At 44.8% G+C, this 22,106-nt stretch overlaps 1 long non-coding RNA gene across 3 annotated transcripts in view; it reads left to right on the forward strand.

Annotated features, from left to right (window-relative positions):
* Positions 1-22,106, forward strand: part of LOC147029628 (uncharacterized) — a 30,023-nt gene that overhangs the window by 1,469 nt on the left and 6,448 nt on the right. For 2 of the 3 annotated variants that reach the window (XR_015055970.1, XR_015055968.1), the window contains exon 2: positions 3,138-3,253. This is a non-coding gene — a long non-coding RNA (uncharacterized LOC147029628). Of the gene's footprint in view, positions 1-3,137; positions 3,254-3,506; positions 6,991-22,106 lie in introns of those variants that run through there. The other variant, XR_015055969.1, reaches the window with a different exon arrangement.

Here is a 22,106-nt window from a genome sequence, read left to right on the forward strand (position 1 = left end):
GGCGTGATTGAGGTGGCAGACAGACACATGGAGAGGACGGCGTGATTGAGGTGACAGACAGACGTGTGGAGAGGAGGGGGTGTTGAGGTGGCAGACAGACAGGTGGAGAGGAGGGGGTGTTGAGGTGGCAGACAGACAGGTGGAGAGGAGGGGGTGATTGAGGTGGCAGACAGGTGGAGAGGAAGGGGTGATTGAGGTGGCAGAGACACGTGGCGAGGAGGGGTTATTGAGGTGGCAGGCAGACAGGTGGAGAGGAGGAGGTGATTGAGGTGGCAGAGAGACACATGGAGAGGAGGGGTTATTGAGGTGGCAGACAGACAGGTGGAGAGGAGGGGGTGATTGAGGTGCCAGACACGTGGAGAGGAGGGGTGATTGAGGTGGCAGACAGACAGGTGGAGAGGAGGGGGTGATTGAGGTGCCAGACACACGTGGAGAGGAGGGGTGATTGAGGTGGCAGAGGGACACGTGGTGATTGAGGCGGCAGACAGACGTGTGCAGAGAAGGGGTTATTATTGAGGTGGCAGACCGACAGACAGGTGGAGAGGAGGGGTGATTGAGTTCTCATACAGTTTTGGTGGGTATTGAGTTGGCACTCACAGACAAGTGGAGGTCGTTGGGGGTGTGTGTGTGTGTGTGTGTGATATGTTGGCATAACATGACAGATGTGAGATAGCCAGTCAGCTATACCTATGGGTATTTGTTGTGGAAATTTTCTTTAGGAGGTGCAGAGGTGATTGGGTTGAAAATAAGAGGTGGATCAGAGTCATTGTTAAAATAAAAGTTTCTGGCTCAGTTGGACATGATTTGAAACAAAATGAAGTAGACAAAAGTAAAAAAAACAAAACAAAAAAAAAAACCAATCATTCTTAATACTATCTGTATTATTTTAATAATTTGTAATGCAGGAGAAAGATTAATTTGAATGAATACTTTATCCAGGTGTGATGTCAAGAAAGTTGAATGCGAGTGCTGTTTACAAGTCAGGAAGTTTGTCTTGGTTTGAATTTGGGAATGAATGGGATTTGAGATGTTTATTTAAAATGTTTGAGTGCGAAGCTCTTCACATTGCTGGTCATCATGTGTATGTTTTGCTCTTGGAGAGGAAGCAGCACTCAATGTTCAATCACAGTGAAGTATGGCTTTTGTATTTTTTTATTTTTTTTTATGTTTTTGCACCTGCAATGACACTTGGACATTGTCATTAGCATTTTCAGAACTGAAACCTGAATGTTTGTATCTGTAAAGTCATTAATGGTGGTAAACCTGATGCATTAAGTTAATGATATTACAGTAACTGAACTCCTCTGGCTTGCTGAATAGCGTAGCGTACATGTACGCTCTCAAACCATCGATGTCTCGCCCGAGCTTGAATCTTGACCCAGCGATAAACTGTCGTCTTGGTGTTTCACGTCCACAGGGCCGACAAACGCAAAGCTGTCTGGATGACCCGTCCTCCAGCATGGCATGTCGGTGGACATTGAAGGTCCCTCGGTGTGTCTCGTGCAAAGTTGGCGAACATTCCAAATTCCCATCCTCGGTCGAGTGTGTCGCTCCTGGTCACCCAGTTCATCAAACACTTGGCTGCCCTGCTCACCGCACAAGGCCCCTCGGCCGAGTTTTGATTTGCAGAAAGATGCATCCGCTTCAGAAATTTTTGTATCGGGTTCGGTGATATCGATGCACTGTACCGTGGAAGTATCCGAGCAACTCGTTATCACATTTCACCCTATTCTTTGTGCGTAACTACTTATTGGCATTGCCTTTCCCCCCCGCCCGTACGAGGTGGCGCAAGTTTTTTTCGACTGCTACGCATCTTCATCGTTAACGTCTTCTTGAACCTGATGGCTGGCGAACAGATACTCTGTCGCTGTTTGTTGTTGCCGTGCGACATTGTCAGCCCGTGTTTTCGTCATGTCTGTGCAGTGAAGAACCCAAGTTTTGATCAGCTTTTGGCTTTACCACGTGCTCACGACTCTGACGTCTCGGCGTGCTATTCTTGTCTGGCCATCTGTCTTCTCAAGGCCTTTGGGCTTTGACTAGGATTTCATTTTGGTTATTTATCTATCTTGTGGTTTTGATGTCCTCAGTTTGCTCGTATTTTTATTTTTTTTATTTCTTTATTCTATTTTTGCAAGGGTCATCTGTATTTGCTTCTGTTTTGCAACAGGAACAACTCATTATTTTCATTATACGTCAGGTCACCACGAGACGTTGAAGATCCCACAGTGTCTCTCCCAAAAGAGAGGGTGAGCTATTATCGGCACCTTGAACAAATGACAACTTCCTGCCACAGTCTTGACATCAGACATGGCCAGCCGGTTCCAAAATGACTTTGTCCAGAATTATGTCCCCACTCGCTAACCCCCCAACCCCCTCAAAGACATGAATAATTTGAGCTTTTAAAGAAGATGAAGAACCCTGTCTGGTCTAAGTGACATATTTAAAAAGTGCAATTCAAGTTTCGCTATCTTCAGTCGAGGTGATTTTACTCCGTCACGATGGAGAGTTGAAATGTGGACGTCCTCGATAAGAGATGATTGTCGGCGTATCAGCATGTGCAACCTGTTTGGGCCCCGAGTTGAGTCCGTGCGGAGGTATTTCCGTTCCGCTTTTTCAGAATGCTGTGGTTCGTTGCACCTGTGTCGTGCGTCTGCTGTTAGCTATCAATATATAAACAGGTTATTGTGTGCCTTGCCAACCTGCTTGTTTTCTAAACGTTTGTCATTGCACATTAGACTGGCATGTGCCAAGGCAGCAAATCGGCCAAGGACAGGTTAGGTTACCTTTAGCTTGTTTCTCACCTGCATAATCAAATGTAGCTTGTGGTGGATTTGGTGTTTTACTATTGATGGCCCATTTTGAGATGGTGCCTGGCAGCACAGATGGCTCGGTGGTATGCGCGCTCATCTTTTGAGCTGTTGAGCCTGGGTTCGAATCTCGCCCAAACTATAAACTGTCACCCTGGAATTGTGTGTGTGTGTGTGTGTGTGTGTGTGTGTGTGTGTGTGTGTGTGTGTGTGTGTGTGTGTGTGTGTGTGTGTGTGTGTGTGTGTGTGCCATCCATCGGGAGGATGTTAAGATGGGGTGTCCCGTCTGCGAGCACCGTTTGGTGGATGGTAACGATGTCTTTCGTGAAGCGTATGCAGGTGAGTTTTCACCGGCATCTTGAACAAGTTACGGAGTCGGTCGAACGTCAGGCCTGGCGAGCCGGTCACAGACTTTCACCACAAACTCTCCTGGCCGTTCCCACAAGGTGTGCATACTCGGGGCGGGATTTATTTCATTAGAAAATCTTTCATCGAAGCAGAAACTGCACATGCCAGCTATTCTTCAGCATTGCCACGTTCGTAGCAATTTGCTTCCAGTCGTGAATCCAAATCTGTCTAAGTTCTGCAGCTCTTTGAAGATTCTTCTTTGTCTTTCTCTTCTTGCACCAACTCTCGATCCATGATTTTTTTAAAATTTAATTATCCGTTTTTTTTTTTTTTTGAATCTCCCATTCCAAGAACCGTGGAATTGAACGTCGATCACTTCGGGTCAAATGCAAAGCCAAGCAGAGTTTATCCTGCTTCGTACTTCGACGAACCCTCCATGGTTCAAGGGCCGCATGTTAGTTGGTTGGTTGGCATTCCAGCCTCTGAGCTTGTTTATCTACCCCTGAACTTGTTCTCTCAAGTGTCAGACTAAAACTTTGAGGCCCTGGGTGTTGCATCTTGAAGCATACCTTTCAGATGGGAAATGTAAAGCTGGCTGTTTTGCTTGCATTTGGCTTGTAAACATTCCCACGCCTTCTTGGACTCGAACATGATGTGCTGTTCAGCCCAACTTCCTTGCTTAGAGGTGAAATGGCATCAGCAATGGGATGTCGATATTAAATTTAGTTAAATGTGATTAATGGGGTTAGTTTGACGATAAATCGATGGCGTGTGTGCCAATGGGTCGGGTTTGTGGCCGACTCGGTCGAGTTTCCTTGTGATGTACAATCCTTGTGTCTGTGCACATTGACCAGGAATGTTTGTTCCATCGTTGCAGTTGTCGCAAAGTTTCCTTCAAAGAAATGGCAAAACATCACAGATGTGAACATGATGGTTTGGGTTTTACAAGGTTAATGCTGCTGCTGTTCTCCATTTAAAAATGCCACTCGTGGCTGAAACTCTTGTCTTTGGAACGATAAATTCTGACACATTTGTTAATACACAGTCCATCTTTGTGTGGTGTGTTTGTTTTGGTGGTAGCCAGAAATCGTCTATTTTATGATGGAGTATGATATCTTGTGATAATTATAATTTCTTTCCAAAATGACAAATTATAAAGTGAATTTCCATGAATGTGTAGTCGCACCTTCCCTGCCGACCAAAGGAGTGCCCGCTCGTGATTCACGCGTGAAGTTGTTCACACGTTTAATGTATATGTGCAATGTTGTTCCAATGGACAAAGTGAGAGGTCGTTGGACAGCTTGATTATCCCTATGGACCCAGTGGCGAAACTCGCTCATCCCGAGGTCTCATGTGTATGTGTTGGCGATGCTTCACACGTATGCGTCGAGAATCATTAAACACATGTGATACTACAAGTTGATTTACACACACAAACTGCAGCTTTATCTCGGATCTGAATATTGCCAGATGGTTCAGCACATAGTTGGACAAGTTTAAACGGTCAACTTTTGGTTTATTATGTATCTCTCTCTCTGTCTATCTCGTCTGTCTGTCTGTCTGTCTATCTCTCGTCTGTCTGTCTGTCTATCTCTCGTCTGTCTGTCTGTCTATCTCTCGTCTGTCTGTCTGTCTATCTCTCGTCTGTCTGTCTGTCTATCTCTCGTCTGTCTGTCTGTCTGTCTATCTCTCGTCTGTCTGTCTCTCGTCTGTCTGTCTGTCTCTCGTCTGTCTGTCTGTCTCTCGTCTGTCTGTCTATCTCTCGTCTGTCTGTCTGTCTATCTCTCGTCTGTCTGTCTGTCTGTCTGTCTCTCTGTCTGTCTGTCTGTCTGTCTCTCGTCTGTCTGTCTGTCTGTCTCTCGTCTGTCTGTCTGTCTGTCTCTCGTCTGTCTGTCTGTCTGTCTCTCGTCTGTCTGTCTGTCTGTCTCTCGTCTGTCTGTCTGTCTGTCTCTCGTCTGTCTGTCTGTCTGTCTGTCTGTCTGTCTGTCTGTCTGTCTCTCGTCTGTCTCTCGTCTGTCTGTCTCTCGTCTGTCTGTCTCTCGTCTGTCTGTCTCTCGTCTGTCTGTCTCTCGTCTGTCTGTCTCTCGTCTGTCTGTCTCTCGTCTGTCTGTCTGTCTGTCTGTCTGTCTGTCTGTCTGTCTGTCTGTCTGTCTGTCTGTCTGTCCGTCCGTCCGTCCGTCCGTCCGTCCGTCCGTCCGTCCGTCCGTCCGTCCGTCCGTCCGTCTCTCTCGTGTGTGTGTGTTATTCTGGTTCATCCCCAAAATATATAGTCTGTCTAAAACGTTTTCCATTGTTTTGGTCCCCTACCATCAATTGCAATCTTCTGAGATTTTTATATTTTGAGTCCTTTCGGCCAATCCGAGTGTTGAACATCTGATTTGTTTGCAGTGATTTCACTTCTTGATGCAGCCTGGAATGCATGGCTTCATTTTGTCTGCCTGGCTGTAATTGAAGCTGCGTAGTTACACCACACCCTGGTTCGGGCCTGCACATGAGACTGCTTCCAAGGCTTATGCATTTAACTCTTATATGGCTCTGTATGTGTGGTGGACCGCTTTACTTATCTGTGGGTCCAGGGATAATGGATGAAATCAATCGGACATTGATTGAGGTATAATTGTCGTGGGAAGCTAGGAAAAGCTGACATTTTGGGTGCTAGCCCTTTGTCAGAGTAAAAACAAAATTCATTTGGTAGACTAGCAACAACTTGGAGAGGTGAGGAAGAGGTGGAGGTGAGGATGAGATGGGGTGTTGTCGGCTTTGATCTATATACAACTCTTGATGTATATATTTGGGACGTGTTGACCTTGGAGCACTGCAACGAGTGTGCCCATAACCCTGGAGGGTCATTGCAGAAAATAGACACTGATGAGCCCTTCATGGTGTTTTAAAGGTAAATCCAACATATTAGACGTACAATAAATATTTATTAATCTCGAATGTCTTCCTCAAGCACAATAATATGAATTGAATGAACCAATTAATGGCTTTCCTGAGACTCCCCAGATTAAATAAGTACAAACGTTACAGCAATGCAGCTTGTAGTTAACTCTCAACTCTCGATGTGGCAATTCAGCTAAATCAAGTAGTTCGCACATTAACCCCAGCGGGTTATAAATGGGTGAAGGGTCAGCGGTGAGCCCCTCCGGAAGGATCAGTCCGAGGATGCGCACAAATGGTGAAACCAACACAGGCAGTCAGTCCGTAATGTTCACCAAGTCCTCAGAAGGTGAATCCCTGAATGACCGAAGTGTACAGAAGAAGCCGAGTCGGCCGTTGAAGTTGCAACACAGATAATGAAGACTGGAGCTCCAACCTGAAAAAGACGATGCAGCTGAAGGCCAAAATTGGTTGGAGGGACGAATAGGCTCAGAGAGGAGTATGTGCCAGTCAACACAGAGTACCTTCTCAAAATGGTGCCAACGAGGGAATAAAAGGAGCAACGTTTATATGGTCACTGAGATAACAAGTGCAATGGCCGACGTGCACATAAGCTGAATTTCCCATCTGGACCAGCCCACAGCGGGTTAATGTTGGGTCTCCGTGGTAAAGGAATCGGAGTCGCTAAATCTTCACAGGTATGCATAGAGAAGACCCCAATCCTCCTTCCTGGTGGCTGTCGGATTTATATGAATATGCACCTCTTGAAACAAAGCGTGGCAGCTCGATAGAAGTACCAACACCTCCTCTCTGCTTCATACTTTTATAGCTCACCTGTTCGAAGAACAGAGCTATAGCGATACCCCCAGCGTGAGCGTCAGCGTGAAAATGTTAAAATTTTTGGTGCAAGTTATTTTTTCCTTTCTAATGTTTTAATCTACCACTATTTTTTTATACGCCATATATATATATATATATATATATATATATATATATATATATATATATATATATATATATATATATATATATATATATATATATATATATATGTATATATATGTGTCGTTCGTCCGTCTGTCTGTCTGCTCTAACTCCCAAAGTTTTCAACTTTCACGTTTCATATTTGGTACATTGGTTCAGACTGTGGAGACAGTGTGTCGCGATGTATGTTCGTCATCTAATGTGGTTGCCATGGCAAACAGGATGCTGTTTTCCATGTAGTCGCACAATTCTGTATATACCTTCTTGTTCGGGCATATATTGTGCTCACTTGCACTCTTGTTACTGATTACAATATACATATATTGCTTTAAAATTATTTGGATCAGACTTCACTGCAATGCTTTATAAAAAAATAATTATTATTAGACAAGTCTTTTAAAAACGATAAACGTATTGTTACGAAATGGAACTTTCAACAGAGGAAAGGACGAAGCGAAACGGGGGAACAATTGGACAGCACATTTAATGCGCGACACACGGAAGCACGTATTTACAGCAAAAGAAAGCAGGGAAAGAGTTAAAACCGAATAAGCAATTATTCACAGCACAGTCACTTACAGGACACTGCGCCACACCATTCATACGAAAACCCAAAAGAAATGGAAGTCTCGACTTCCCTGAGCGCGTCGAGTCCTTGGCGACCATAACTCAGAGTCCCTCCGGCGTGGTCCACTGGCTCGTGCCGCGCGCCTGCACGTGTCGTCCGCCCGACAGCTCGGACGAACGAACAGCACCTCCGACCAGGAACGATCACCACAACTCTCCACAATTCCCCTTCAGGGACAAGGGAACAGGAAAGGGAACGACGTTCTCGTCGACCTTCACGCCCATGCCTTTTGTCAATCGTTTGAACGAACCAAGAGCCTCGAGCCTCCTACTCTCCACACCCACGCCTTTTGTAGGGGCCGGCTCCGCCCTTTGCCCAGCCCCATTTCTGTCTCCACCTCCCTTCTGGAAGCTTCCCAAAAAGGGGCGTGCCCTTGCGTTTCCCCCATCCCCGTGCCGTGCGGGGACGGGAAAAGTCAGTTTTGGCTTGGGGCCAGGGAATTATTCCCCCAAAATCAGGCCCCCACCTTTTTCACCTTTGACCCCTGGCTCAAATCGCACCTCCCCCATGCCAAAGCGCGGCGTTTTGGGCGGGAGATCTTGGCGGGAGATATTTAAGCGGGAGTTGCTGTTGCCACTCTGCTCCGTTTCAATCGTCCCGCGGAGATCGTGACCGCATGGTGCTCGTTGAATGTCAAGTGGCGAAGACGTGGTAGCGCAGTTGTGGAAGGTGGCGTTGTGGTGTGAATGGCGTGATTGTTGGCGTAGTGTAGTGAATGACGCGATCGTTGAGATGTTGGTTGCGGCAACGTTCGTTGTTCTTGCACCAAATTAACTACAGCAAAAGAAAAACGGCTAACTGAAGAATCGCAGCCCGAATGGATCACATATATTCCCTCTATACAACGGGTTTGGGCTAACTACACATGAACTTACCAATATATCTCACCTGAGGACCCTTTATGGTGTAATGCGAATTTCCACAACCGTAACAGTATAAACAGGCGAGCATTGGGTGGCTTTGACACAAACTCTGGTTCTTTCCTCCTGTTCCACAAATGTTGTTGCCTTTTCACTCGTGTTGTCAATCCCTTTATCCGGGAACTTAACAGCAAATGTAACTGTTCCCAAGCACAATTTTAGGAGTGTGTGTGTGTGTGTGTGTGTGTGTGTGTGTGTGTGTGTGTGTGTGTGTGTGTGTGTGTGTGTGTGTGTGTGTGTGTGTGTGTGTGTGTGTGTGTATATATATATATGTGCGCACGCACGCACGCACACACACACACACACACACACTTCAGCTTGAGATCTCCCTCGGCTGCAAATGTATCAATCTTTGTACAGATTCGCTGTTTCCTAAAACTATGTGCCATGATCTTTCTTGGGAAAGCCACATTTCCAACCTGGCCTCCAAAGCCAGTCGCCGACTGGGAATCCTCCGTCGTGCAAAGTCCTTCCTCTGCCCACCTGAGCTCCTGACCACATACAAAGCTTCCGTCCGCAGCCTGATGGAGTAGTGCTCTCCCCTCTGGGCTGGTGCTCCTGCGTCTCACCTTTCTCAGCTTCACGCTGTGGAAACCAAGGCATTTCGGATCTTTGGCATCTCCCGCGGTGAGGCTGATTCTTTGGGTCGGTCTCTCTCACCGCAGGCACGTCGGTGGTCTTTGTCTTCTACCGTCTCCTCTCCGTCTCACCCCCCCCTGCTGTCTCTGCGATTTGTCCCCACCATATTTCCGCAGGGCGTTCAAGGTCCGCCAACAACCCCCTTCTTGTAAAACTACCAAAATCACGAATCGCTGCTCAGCTTCATTCTTTCATTCCTCTTTTTCCCACCTTTGGAATGAGCTCGCACTTCAATACCATTCTTCCCTCCAGGCCTTCAAAACAGCTGTTCACCACCACCTCTTATCTTTCCCCATCCAAAACCTCGATCTTTTCTTCCCCCATTAATCAACCCCAAACCTCCCTCCTTCAAATTCCCTGCTTTCCTTCCTGAAAGTCTCTAATGTCCATCTTGTATACCCTGTGTTCCCTGCCCCATCCCTATCTCTTCATGTCTCTGTTCCCCACTATTTTGTCCTTCCATCTCCTACCCCTCTTGTCTCATGCCCCCCCCCCTTTGCTGTGTTAGCTCTCATATGAGCCTCGACAAGGTAGACAAAAAACAACGAGTAATCAAAAATGGAGTCCTCAGTTTCTCTCTTGATGGTCTGCAATCTACAAATTCTACATGTATGTTTCATTAAGATCATTTTGGCTCCCATGTTACCAGCCATATGCACTTTGTCCAGCCAAGAATGATGAAATTTTTGTAAAAGTAAATTTTGTCCCCTCCCAAGGATTATTTCATCCACTTGTAGTTTCTTCCTGAAACTGTATCGGGCAGCAGTTTCATTATGTCCTTTATTTGAAGATTAAACCAAGACAGTCAGCTCAAAGCTGACATCGTTATCGCTGGGCTATCTGTCAGACCCTTCCTGTTGGCTGCACTCAGTTTCTGATAACTTGAGGGAACATTACCACTTTGTCAATTGTAATTGCACAAATTTGAGAAAAATGGCAAAGCTCAGACTGTTGGGCTCTGGAAAATGCAAAATGATTCACAGTGAAAATGATGCTGGTGATGAGGAAGGTGAAGGTAGTGTGTTGGTGTGGGAGTTCAATGGAAATTTTGTTTGGGGTGGAGTAGGCTGGAGAAAGAAGGGAAGACTTGTCTCTTGAGAGATGGGAGTTTACACAATGATATTTGCTGTAGCATTATTTATTTATTTATTTAGTTTTGGCATGCGTTTTGCAACTGCACCGAATGGAGCACATCTGGCATCTACTTGTATAATGTGACTGGGCTGGCAGGTTAGCTGAGTGGTATGTGCACTTGCCTAAGTTGAGCTGTCTCACCTGGGTTACAATCTCGAACCCACCTGTAAACTGTTACTTTGGTGTTTCGCGGGTCGGGCGAGGTATCGATGTCTGGGCCATCTATTGCAAGGACGATGTTAACGATGACGACTCTGCCAGCATTGGTTTTTGGTGGATGTTGGAGCCCACAGTCCCTGTCAAGAACAGAGGGCGAGTCATTGTTGTCACCTTGAACAAATATCAAGTTCCTACCTAAAACGGCAGGTAGAGAGTGGACAGGTCTTGGAGATCCCTTGATAACAGGTTACACTGCTTGCTTTGATTTATCATCTGGGCAGCAGCTCCTACACGATAATTCTATGAACAAATTCGCATTCCCAGGTTGTTAGCAGGTCATGTGATTGGCCGTCTTTGGCCACGAAGGGCAACCATGAGGGTGCTTGAATATATAGATTTTTACTTGGAACTGAGGTTCTTGTGGCCTGCTTTGTCTTGAGGCCAACCTGTCACACCAATCACCTTGAATAACCTTTTTTGAAATAGAATACAACAAAAAAACTTGTCTTTTTTGAGTTGAATAAACCACAGTTTGTAAGGAGAAAAATGTAGTTGGTTGAAAGGAATCAATAATCAAGATCCTGGATCTTATCAAGTGGCATCTGGTTGTTTTATAATGCTCAATTCCATTTTAGATGGAGTTCCTTGTTTAACGATATCTTTAATGTGTACGCCTTTACCTTCATCCTGTAAATCCTTTCTTAGCCATCGGTCTTGCAGTAAACTAGAAGGGCACACGGTAGAGCGTATACCTCTGCCAGGCTGCATGGATTACTTTTTTGTATCCCACTGATAGGCCAGATCTGCACCCGCACCTGAACCAAAATCGAATGTGCTTGCTCTTGTCACCGAACCAACTCATCTACCAAGTTTTGTCATCTCCTTCCACAATGTTTTGAAACATCATGCCATATATCATTTTTGGCCCTTCCTCTCAATGGTGAAGAATCGTTTAGGAAATTAAAAAAAAATTATACGATCCTGATCCTAATCTTCACCAAAATCGAATTGATTCGTCCTTGTCACATACGCGACCTGTCCACAGTTTTGTCCAAATCCTTCTAACTTCTTGAGATATCCTGCTTGGACAGACATAGGTGAAAACATAACCTCCGTCTACCTTGTGTGGTGGTAAGCTCACATAACCTCCGGCTTCTCTCCTGTTCGGCACTCCTGCCTCACTTCTGACATCACGTCCATCAATCTATGTAAGCTCAAGATGACTTCTGGTCAAATCGAGGTTCTTCCCTGTTGGGCTGGAGCTGCACCTTTTTATTTTTTAAAAAAAAAAAATTCTTTCAAAAACTCAAACAGGTGTTTCGTGATGAAAACAACAACATATTTATATACAGTATTTGTCTTGCTCAAATTACTGTGGCTGGAAAAATAACTCTGGAAGAGCAGTTGGACATGTCTTTGAGAATTCGGCCAAAGCTTATCTGCCGATGTGAATTCATTGTGGAATGGCATGTGTGGTACTGCATGCCTTTTACTGAAGAGGAATTCATCACGTGATGTGATATATTTGCTGAAAACTGAACCGCAATATATTTTCTTGTTCTTGAACTTGTTTTGCCCGCACACAAGGAATATCTTTTATTTATTTTATTATAGTCCTTGGAATGACAACTTCCTTCACCAACCACAGCTTTGATTAAACTGAGAGTTTATTTTTGTTCCTATTTTGCATAAGAATTGACATTTTCTATTAACCTGTTTAACAACTTTCCAATTGCTCATTGGTCAAATGTGTTGTTTAAACTAGCCTGCAAACCCAGAAGAGTTAAAATTTTTGTTAGTGTTTTTAAGGAGGTTCAAAAAATGTCAATAGTTTCTTGTGTTCCAGGTTGGCGACTTTTTATTTTTCGACACTACACTTAAACTCGATCGTTCATAGAACATGTTATCCCATGCAGTGTTCAAATATTTACAGTACTTCGTTTGAAATAAAATAATGATTTAAAAGTTCTTAAAAAAAAAAAAATTTTCTTCAGAACTTTAGTAGTATTAAAGCAGTCTTGTACACCACCCTATTTATCACGTCCAAGTACTGTAAAGCTGGAGGTTCATGGAAGTGAAAAAGGTGATTTATGTTGTTCAGTAAGTTTCCTGTTTGGAATTATTTTCAATTTTGTTTGCCAGACAGGTGGACAGAGCAATTTTTTATTATTTTTTAAAAATCTCTTCTCTGCATATGTGCCATCAGGTTGAATTCAGAGCCAAAGCACTGCTAACTCACTACACGTTTGTTTTCCGATTTGTGTTCCAAATATAACATTCATTTTAAGTTGAGATATTCCTCGATCATCAACTGACGTTTTAAGACACAGCGACGGACAGACATGCATAAATTGTTTAACTCTGCTTTTCGCTTTTGTGTGCTCGGGGTAATTACGTCAATTGTACCTGCCTGCCTACCTATCTTTTATACTAATAAAGGTGCGTGCGTGTGCTCCATAACTCCAAAACCATAATAGTAGGGCAGCTAAATAGGCCCCATGTGCACCCCCCCCCCCCCGATTAATTATCCAAACATACATTTTTAGAATCCTTAAGGTGTCCAGTTAACATTTCTAGATGTTAACAAGAAAATTAGGTTGGTCTTGGGGTTGAGTTGGCTGCCATCTTGGATTTTGACATGCCCAATTATCGAAAAACAAATTTTCATCACTTTTGAACCTAACATGCTATAAATACAATTGAAACATCTATTCCATGCAATTTTGACATTTACAATTTTGACCTATTTAGATGCCCTACTATAAAACCTACCAGCCTGAAACTTTGCATGCATACAAAGAAAACTCCAAGGAAGTGCAAGAGTGAAAATTTTGGGTTCATGAAAATGCCCCTTTTGAAGATAATTAATGGCCTTATTTAATTATATCCTTCATTCGGCGCTCCTCCGCCACCTAACTCTGGAATCTTGAGGCGTTTCCTGGGTAAACTCTTTGGGGCCTGAAGTCGCCATGGTTTTTGGCCTGCCAACCACGCCGTGACTTGGAACAGTCCCCAATGATTTCTTGATGCCCCCCCCCCCGTCCCACACTTTACTCACTCATATTATTGAATGCCAGTTCATCATAGCTATTAACCGTTGTATGTATCACTTTTGTCAGTCCTATATTTTTCAAATTAGGAGCTTGGAACGATTTCATGCATTGCACGATATGATTTTCCACAATCTACTCTCACGGACTAATAGTACATCGTCGAAATATTATTTTGGTTTTGAGGATCGGATATCGTCCAGACTAAATAAGTGTCAATCTGGAGTGAAATCTGATAATTTAAAGAAATAACGAGTCTTAAAACTCAGCCAATATACCTATTGACTTGAAGCAAGCAAGGCTATGTTCCCTCCACCATCCATGCACAAGAAAATGTGAAATTTTCAAAGCATTAAACTTATCTTTTTCAACTGTTTGGATAATTATATTGAGTGAACAAGAAAAAAAAATTAGGAACCGAACAAAATTGACCAGCTTCATTGACCTGTATGATTTGATGCATTCACTGCCAGACCTCTTATCTCGTGTCCTGTCCCCCAGAGAGATTTCTTATCGATAGCGTCTGCCAGATCTGTGTCCATATTTATGGAGGTTTCGCGAGGTGCTCTCCAGGGAATTGAAGCAAATCTGGGGAGGGGGGGGGGTGGACGCTTTTACACAAAATAAAAAAGTTGTAACGTTTGTGCAGACCGCGAACAATGTACCCCGTGGCAGGAGCAGGCAAAATGGAATTTCTGCAATGCTTATTTCATGGGAGATTGAACTTTGTGGTGTCTCCAGTGTTCTGCATTAAGCTGCAACACTTGTGGATAGTTATTTTATTTCATCAACTGCTGCGTGCACTGTGAAGACGGGCTTTAAAGTTAAAGGGTTCCTTTATTGTATGCAACGATAGCCCAGCCAACTGTTCCTTATCAACCATTCAATATGAGTGCTTAAGCCACTTGCCGAGCGTCCTTGTCGATAGTGATTACCACGCTACTTCTGATCCAATCAAATTGTTCACACTCTGCGGACGTTTTTGCCACGCCATGTCAGAGGGAGTGGTTCGTGCTCTGTCGCCCTGAGCGAGCCGTTTGCCGTATTTTCTAAATTTCGGAGCCAATTTTTTTTTTTTTCCACCTGTCACACGCAGCTGTTTGTGAACACATCCCAGAAACATGTCAATGCAACGTTGTGTTTCAGTGAAAGCTACTCGAGGTTTCTGGGTTGTATACAGTTCGTACTGGAGTTGATAATCGCACCGACTCGAACTTGCCGATATCGGCCGCGTGCGTATCGATATTGTAGTCAGTGGCTGTGCTTGTCTCATCTAACAGTCCTGTGGTACCTCGTGAATTTGTCCGCATGCAGCTCCACGATGAGCCTTGGATCATGTAACAAAATATATATATATATATATATATATATATATATATATATATATATATATATATATATATATATATATATATATATTGTTACGGTTGAGGAAATTCGCAAACCACCATTCAGGTCCCGTAGGTGAGATATCTCTGTAAGTACATGTGTAGTTAGCCCCAAACCCATTGTTTAGAGGGAATAAATGTGATTCATTCGGGCTGCGACCATTTGAGATAGCCGTTTTTCTGTTCTATCTTTATTTTGAACCAACCACGTCGCAACCGCCATCACACAACAACCACCAACCGCAACGCCGCTTCACAACAACGCCAACAGCCACGACCTTTACCTTCACAACGCGCTCCCGCAAACATCGCATCACCGCCATTCCAAACGTCGCCATGGCCATGGACCAGCACTTTAAACCCTCCACCACCTTCGCCTCTCCTGCGGCCATTCCCGCACTGGTTGTGGGCACCGAGCGTCATGCTGTCCTGGCCTCATGCGGGACGCGCGCCGAGCCGCGGGTGCAAATAGCGGCCTTTCCAAGGAGAAGTCGGATCAGGAATGATACACGCCCACTTCTGTTCCGTCCAATTAGCAAGCGCGGGGCGGTTTGGCCCTGCCTCCAGGCGCGTCGGTGTAGAATCGATATATGCAAATTCGAGGATCAGGGGAGACTCACGCCCCTTTTTCTCTGTCCAATGGGTGAGCGTGCCACCCCCAAGCTCGTTCTGATCCAGAAATTTGCATATGGGTTCTCCTGCCGGACGATAAAGCGCTGGGCGAATTTAGGGAGTTGGAGAAAAGGTCGAGGCAGTCAAGTCGGGTCTGGAGAGGAGCAGTCTGTCGGGGTTCGGAGTCTGTCGGGGAGCTGCAGAGAGGGGAAGCCTGAAGCCTGGAGCGTGGTCGAGGTGGTTTGCTGCAGTTGGCTGAGGAGAATTGGGCAGGAGGTCGAATAGCTCGGGTCCAAGGCAAGGAAGACTGCGGTCGGCGACGAGGTCGCAGTGGAGTTGCTCATCGCGGGACCCAAGCAAGCCAGCTATCCTCTTTCCCCAGAGCATCAACAATTCCCCCCTTTTTTCTCCCCGCGCTGAGATAGTGCGAAAAGGGGGCCCTGTTCCCACCCCACTCCAAGCAGTGCCAACGAAACCCGCTAAGGAGCGCGGAGTCGGGGCGCCGCGACATTTGCGGCTCATCACGACACGGGTAGGATCCACCCGGTCTCGTGGCCCACAGGCCCCGTCTGCCCCCTTGTCTTTGAGGGTGGCCCTTTTCTTTTGCTTTTGAGTAAATGTGTTGTCGGCGCCATCTATAAAGTAAAACTAAGTGTTGCTGTGTGCTCGCGTAGTCGGTAGTAGATCTGCATTGTTGTGTTTCTTTTGTAACATCTGCTTTTGGTGCATAATTGTTGTAATTGTATATGTGTGCTCTCCGTGTGCCGCGGAATAAATGTGAATTATGTTGAACTGTTTTCCCGTTTCGCTTCGTCTTTTCTTTAATTGAATCTCCATCTTACTTCACGTAAAGGGTTGGTTAGGGCTTAATACGCCCGGTAATTAATCGGAACCGTCGAGGCCGACGATAACACCGCTCGGTTATCCCGATAGTACGGAACGGGTCGCTTAAGTGGCCCGTGTCCGGAGTCGACCTGCGGCGAGGTGCGATCGCCCGGTCTACCCTTCGCGTGGTTACTTAGGTAGGTCGAATTTGGCGAACAACCCTATCCCATGCGGGGGGCCGATTGGCACGATCGTGGTGAGGCCGAAAGGCCCGCCCGTGACTAGCTCCCGGCGTTAGTCCGAGAGGGTCACGACAGAATTGTCCGTCCGGTGGGCGACGTGCCGCAATTCGAGTTACGTGGCCGTTCGCACGCCGGCGGGCGCGAATTCGCAACTATATATATATATATATATATATATATATATATATATATATATATATATATATATATATATATATATATATATATATATATATATATATATATATATATATATATATATATATATATATATATATATATATATATATATATTTTGTTGCGGTTCTCGGAACCGCATGCATATAACAGATAGTTGTCCCGAGTCGGTTATGCCATGAATATACGTGCAGATAGACCCCTTCCTTTTGTGTAGTGGGAGGACAAGGGAGTGCATTGCGATGGGCTATTAGTTAGTATTATTAAATCGTTTTCCACTTCCCACTCTTCCTCTTTTCACTCCTGAGGTAAATCTTCCTCGCTTGCCCCCTCGCCTCGTTTACCACAGCGTGATGGTCCACGGTGCCTTCTGCCTCCCTTGCCCCTTAAACATGCCCCTGGAAATCACTTAAAACATGTAGAAATTCAAATATTTTTGTCAAAATGGTGGCCATATTGGACATTGGACTAAGTCCAAAATCTAATGGCATGATCCTTGGACCATATCTAATCCCCCCACCAAGTTTCGTCGAAATCCATCGGAATTTTTCTGTAATACTGTTCACAAACAAACAAACAGACAGGGGTGAAAACAGTAACCTCCATCCATCTTCGATGGATGGAGGTTAATAAACCTTTGTTGTGCCACATGTTTTTCCTCGCTTGCTGTAAATAAATAATTATCCTTAGAAATGTTCCCAGCTCACCTTTGTCTTTTCCCTCATTGGTCCACCATGGTTCGAATACAGGTTTAGCCGGGTCTTTATTCCCAACGGTCCGTTCCTTCAAGCCGGTACGTCCTTGGCAGTGTCGCTCGGCTGCATCCGGTTCGGACAAGGCGTACAGAGGGCATGGTTAATTAGGTAGCCCGATTCCAGAGGTGGAGGACCTGAGGTCACGCGGTTGAGTTATTGGCGTCCACGGTCAGTTAAGCGACCCGCCGCATCACGGAATTATCCGTGACCGACAACCTACAATTCCAGCGAGTCTGGTGGGAATCTATGTTGTTTCCCCCACCTAGTGGTCTTCTATTCTCGCCCGACCCTGCCAGCCCGCAATATTATATAAGATATTGTTGTGGTACTGGCGGTCCAGGTTAATTCCACCGACCCAAATTGTGGTAACCGGCGGTTAACACTGCCAGCCTGCATAGCCGAGCGGTTTTTCCTCAGAGATTATAACATGCAGGGAATGTGTGGGGCGCATTACTGGCAGAGCGACAGAGGCACAGATGGATGCACGGGGTTTATACTCGAACCCCACGACAAATACATGGACACAGCAACTTAAAATAAACACGGGAATTTAATGGCTATCAAAATATTTAAAAGGAACAACAATCAGAATATCTTTATGTGAGGTAAATTAATCCTAAATCAAGGTGCCTATACAGACGGGGGTAAACAAAATCAAAGAAAACCCTTCCTTTATTCTGGCACTTAGCTTGGTCAGACAGGATCATTATGGAATGTGGAATCGAGGCGCTTTGTCTTACCCGTGTAGACACACACAAAATGGTGCCAAGCCACCCTCTCACAGCAGGAACATTCGTCAAGCAATTCGTGAGCAGTATTCAACACCAAGGCTCATTGACTGTCGTGCAGCTTCATCTATCGTGCCTGCTGATGCGCTCTTTGCTGAATGGCACCATCCTCTTCGTTGCCATACCCGAGATTTCCGAGGTCCGTCTCTCATGACCCAACCACCAGCCAACGGCCAGCATCTTGCTCACGATGCGAGCCGATTCTCCTCAGCATGAAGATTAGGCCAAAAAAAAAATGTTGCATTGGTGTAACGGGTCACTGAAAAATAGGGTAGGTCGGTCGGGATCTTTTTTCTTTTTTTTTTTTTTTTTTTTCCCCCTAATAAATCCCTCCCAAAATCTCCCCCGGCTCGAGTACCACCCTTTTTGTCGGCGGGTTCTGTCCGAAACACTTCCGGGTTTTTGCGATCGCGATCGCGATCGCAATCAACAAGATACTTAAACGAAAGCAAAACAACAAAAATAGCAATAAAATAGGGTCGGCATAATTTTTCGATAGCAAAAAAACAAAAAAAAAAAACTTAGGGTCGGGCGGGTTACGCCAATGCAACATTTTTTTATTTTTTTTGGCCTTATCATCGTGCCGTCTTCTTCATACGTCGAAGGAAAACCAGCCATAATGCCCTGTTCTTACAGGCCATCTCCGAGCTACGTTCTCTCGACCGCATGCGTTCCTCCTCTGAACTCTGTCTGACATCACCAAACCACCGTTTTCTCCCAGGGTGTGGCTTGCTCGCACCCAGCCTGGGAAGCCGGGGCTTCTCTCATGTTCGGAACTCCTGCCTCACTTCTGATATCACACCCATCAATCAGTCCGAGGGGTGTGACTTTGCCTGCCGTCAATCTTGGAGGCAGGGCTTTTCCCTACTTTGTCATGCAGCTTGGTTGTAATGGTCCATTGCTGGTTTGTAATACAAAAACATCAGGAAAAGTCACAGGGGGGGGGCAATCGCATACTGGGTAACTTGGCCTTCATCCCTATCTAATTTACACCACACGTAACACTTAAACTCAGTTTCCCTACTTACTTGCATTGCAATGTCTCCTTGCACATCCATGGACCAAACACCTCTTTTTCAATCCTAACATGAAATTCCTCCATCGACCCTCACAATCATAATTTATATGTGTATCTTTGTAATATATATATATATATATATATATATATATATATATATTTATTTATTTATTTGTGCATGTATGTATTTATAGAGTACCAGTCAAAAGTTTGGGTACACTTTCTCATTCAAGGGTTTTTTTTTTTTTTTTTAATGATTTTCTACATTGTAGAATAATAGTGAAGACATCAAAACTATGAAATAACACTTGGAATTATGTAGTAACCAAACAAGTATGAAACAAATCAAAGTATATTTTAGATTCTTCAAAGTAGCCACCCTTTTCCTTGATGACAGCTTTGCACACTCTTGGCATTCTCTCAACCAGCTTCATGAGGTAGTCACCTAAAATGCTTTTCATTTAACAGATGCGCCTTGTTAAAAGTTAATTTGAGGAATTGCTTTTCTTCGTAATGCATTTGAGCCAATCAGTTGTGTTGTGACAAGGTAATGTTGGTATACAGTAAATTGCACTATTTGGTGAAGGACTATTTTGTCTACTACCGTAATTCATATTATGGCAAGAACAGCTCAACTCGGCAAAGATAAATGATGGTCCATCATTACTTTAAGTCATGAAGGTCAGTCAATCTGGAAAATTTCAAGAACTTTGAAAGTTTCTTCAAGTGCAGTTGCAAAAACCATCAAGCACTGTGATGAAACTGACTCTCATGAGGACCACCACAGGAAAGGAAGACCCAGAGTTACCTCTACTGCAGAGGATAAGTTTATTAGTTACCCGCCTCAGAAATCACCAATTAACTGCACCTCAGATTGCAGCCCAAGTCAATGCTTCACAGAGTTCAAGTTTCAGACGCATCTCAACATCTACTGTTCAGAGGAGACTGTGAATTCGGCCTTCATGGTCGAATTGCTGCAAAGAAACCACGACTGAAGAAGACCAAGAAGAAGACTTGCTTGGGCCACGAAACGTGAGCAATGGAAATTAGACCGGTGGAAATCTGTCCGTTGGTCTGATGAGTCCACATTTGAGATTTTTGGTTCCAACTGCCATGTCTTTGTGAGATCCAGAGAAGGTGAACGGATGATCTCTGCATGTGTGGTTCACACCATGAAGCATGGAGGAGGAGGTGTAATGGTGTGGGGGTGCTTTTCTGGTGACACTGTTGGAGATTTATTTAGAATTCAAGGCACACTTGAGCAGCATGGCCACCACAGCATTCTGAAACGATATGCCATCCCATCTGGTTTGCGCTTCCTGGGACAATCATTTGTTTTTCAACAGTGGACAATGACCTAAAACAAACCTCCAGGCTATGTCAGGACTATTTGACCAAGAAAGAGAGTGAGTGCTGCATCAGATAACCTGGCCACCACAATCGCCCAACCGAAACTCAATTGAGATGGTTTGGGATGAGTTGTACCGCAAAGTGAAGGAAAGTCAGCCAACAAGTGCTCAGAATATGTGGGAACTCCTTCCAGACTTAGAAAAGCATTCCAGGTGACAACCTCATGAAGCTCATTGAGAGAATGCCAAGAGTGTGCAAAGCTGTCATCAAGGCAAAGGGTGGCTACTTTGAAGAATCTAAAATATATTTTGATTTGTTTCACACTTTCTTGGTTACTACATAACCATGTGTTATTTCATAGTTTTGGTGTCTTCATTTTATTCTACAATGTAGAAAATAGTAAAAATAAAGAATATCCCTTGAATGAGTAGATGTGTCCAAACTTTTGACTGGTACTGTATTGTGTGTGTGTGTGTGTGTGTGTGTGTGTGTGTGTGTGTGTGTGTGTGTGTGTGTGTGTGTGTGTGTGTGTGTGTGTGTGTGTGTGTGTGTGTGTGTGTGTGTGTGTGTGTGTGTGTGTGTGTGTGTGTGTGTGTGTGTGTGTGTGTGTGTGTGTGTGTGTGTGTGTGTGTGTGTGTGTGTGTGTGTATATATATAGTAGACTAGGCGTAAGTCGGCAGCGTCAAAAAGTCCCGAATTTATCTCATGTTAAATCCCTTTGAATAAAGGGTCATCCCTCTCTAAGTCGTCAGATGTTGTCCGTTTCCACGTAATGGAAACTCGAGTAAATTACCACTCCTAACTCGTCAGGCGGAACTGCTGCCTCTTGAGAAGCCTGATTTCATGGAATCGTGATGCTCGCTCATTGGTTTACACCGTCAGTGATAGGCTATTTATAACTGCGTACACACGTTGATCGCACTGCAGGCAGGACAATGGTGACTAACCTTAAGCTTACAACTAAAACCTACCAAGAAAATACGACATTATCCAGTTTTGCGAGGCAAACCCACTGATGAAGAAAACAGCCACAGCTGAGAAGTTGGACATCAAACGGCAGACATTGAACAATATCTTGAAGAATAAGGGCAAGATATTTGGACAAGTGGAGAAGATCCCGAGGCCGGTGGTAAGTGTGAAACGCGTGAAATGTGTGTCCTTTGAAGATGTCTAACGCGCTCATCATCTGGTTTCGACAAATGTCGGCTCAGCCAAATATTCGGTTGGATGGTGAAATGTTCCTGCTGAAGGCACGTAAATTCGCTGCGGACCTCGGGCATGATGGTGCCGAGACCTTGCCGATGCAATGGATAGACAGATTCAAAGTCAGGTGGGGAATTGGCAAGGTCAAGAGGTGCGGCGAATCGGGCAGCGTGGATTCGCCGATACTGTCTGGATGTGA

This window comes from Eptatretus burgeri, chromosome 3, assembly GCF_056783735.1.
Source record: "Eptatretus burgeri isolate ZD-2024b chromosome 3, Ebu_testis_v1, whole genome shotgun sequence".
NCBI lineage: Eukaryota > Metazoa > Chordata > Myxini > Myxiniformes > Myxinidae > Eptatretus > Eptatretus burgeri.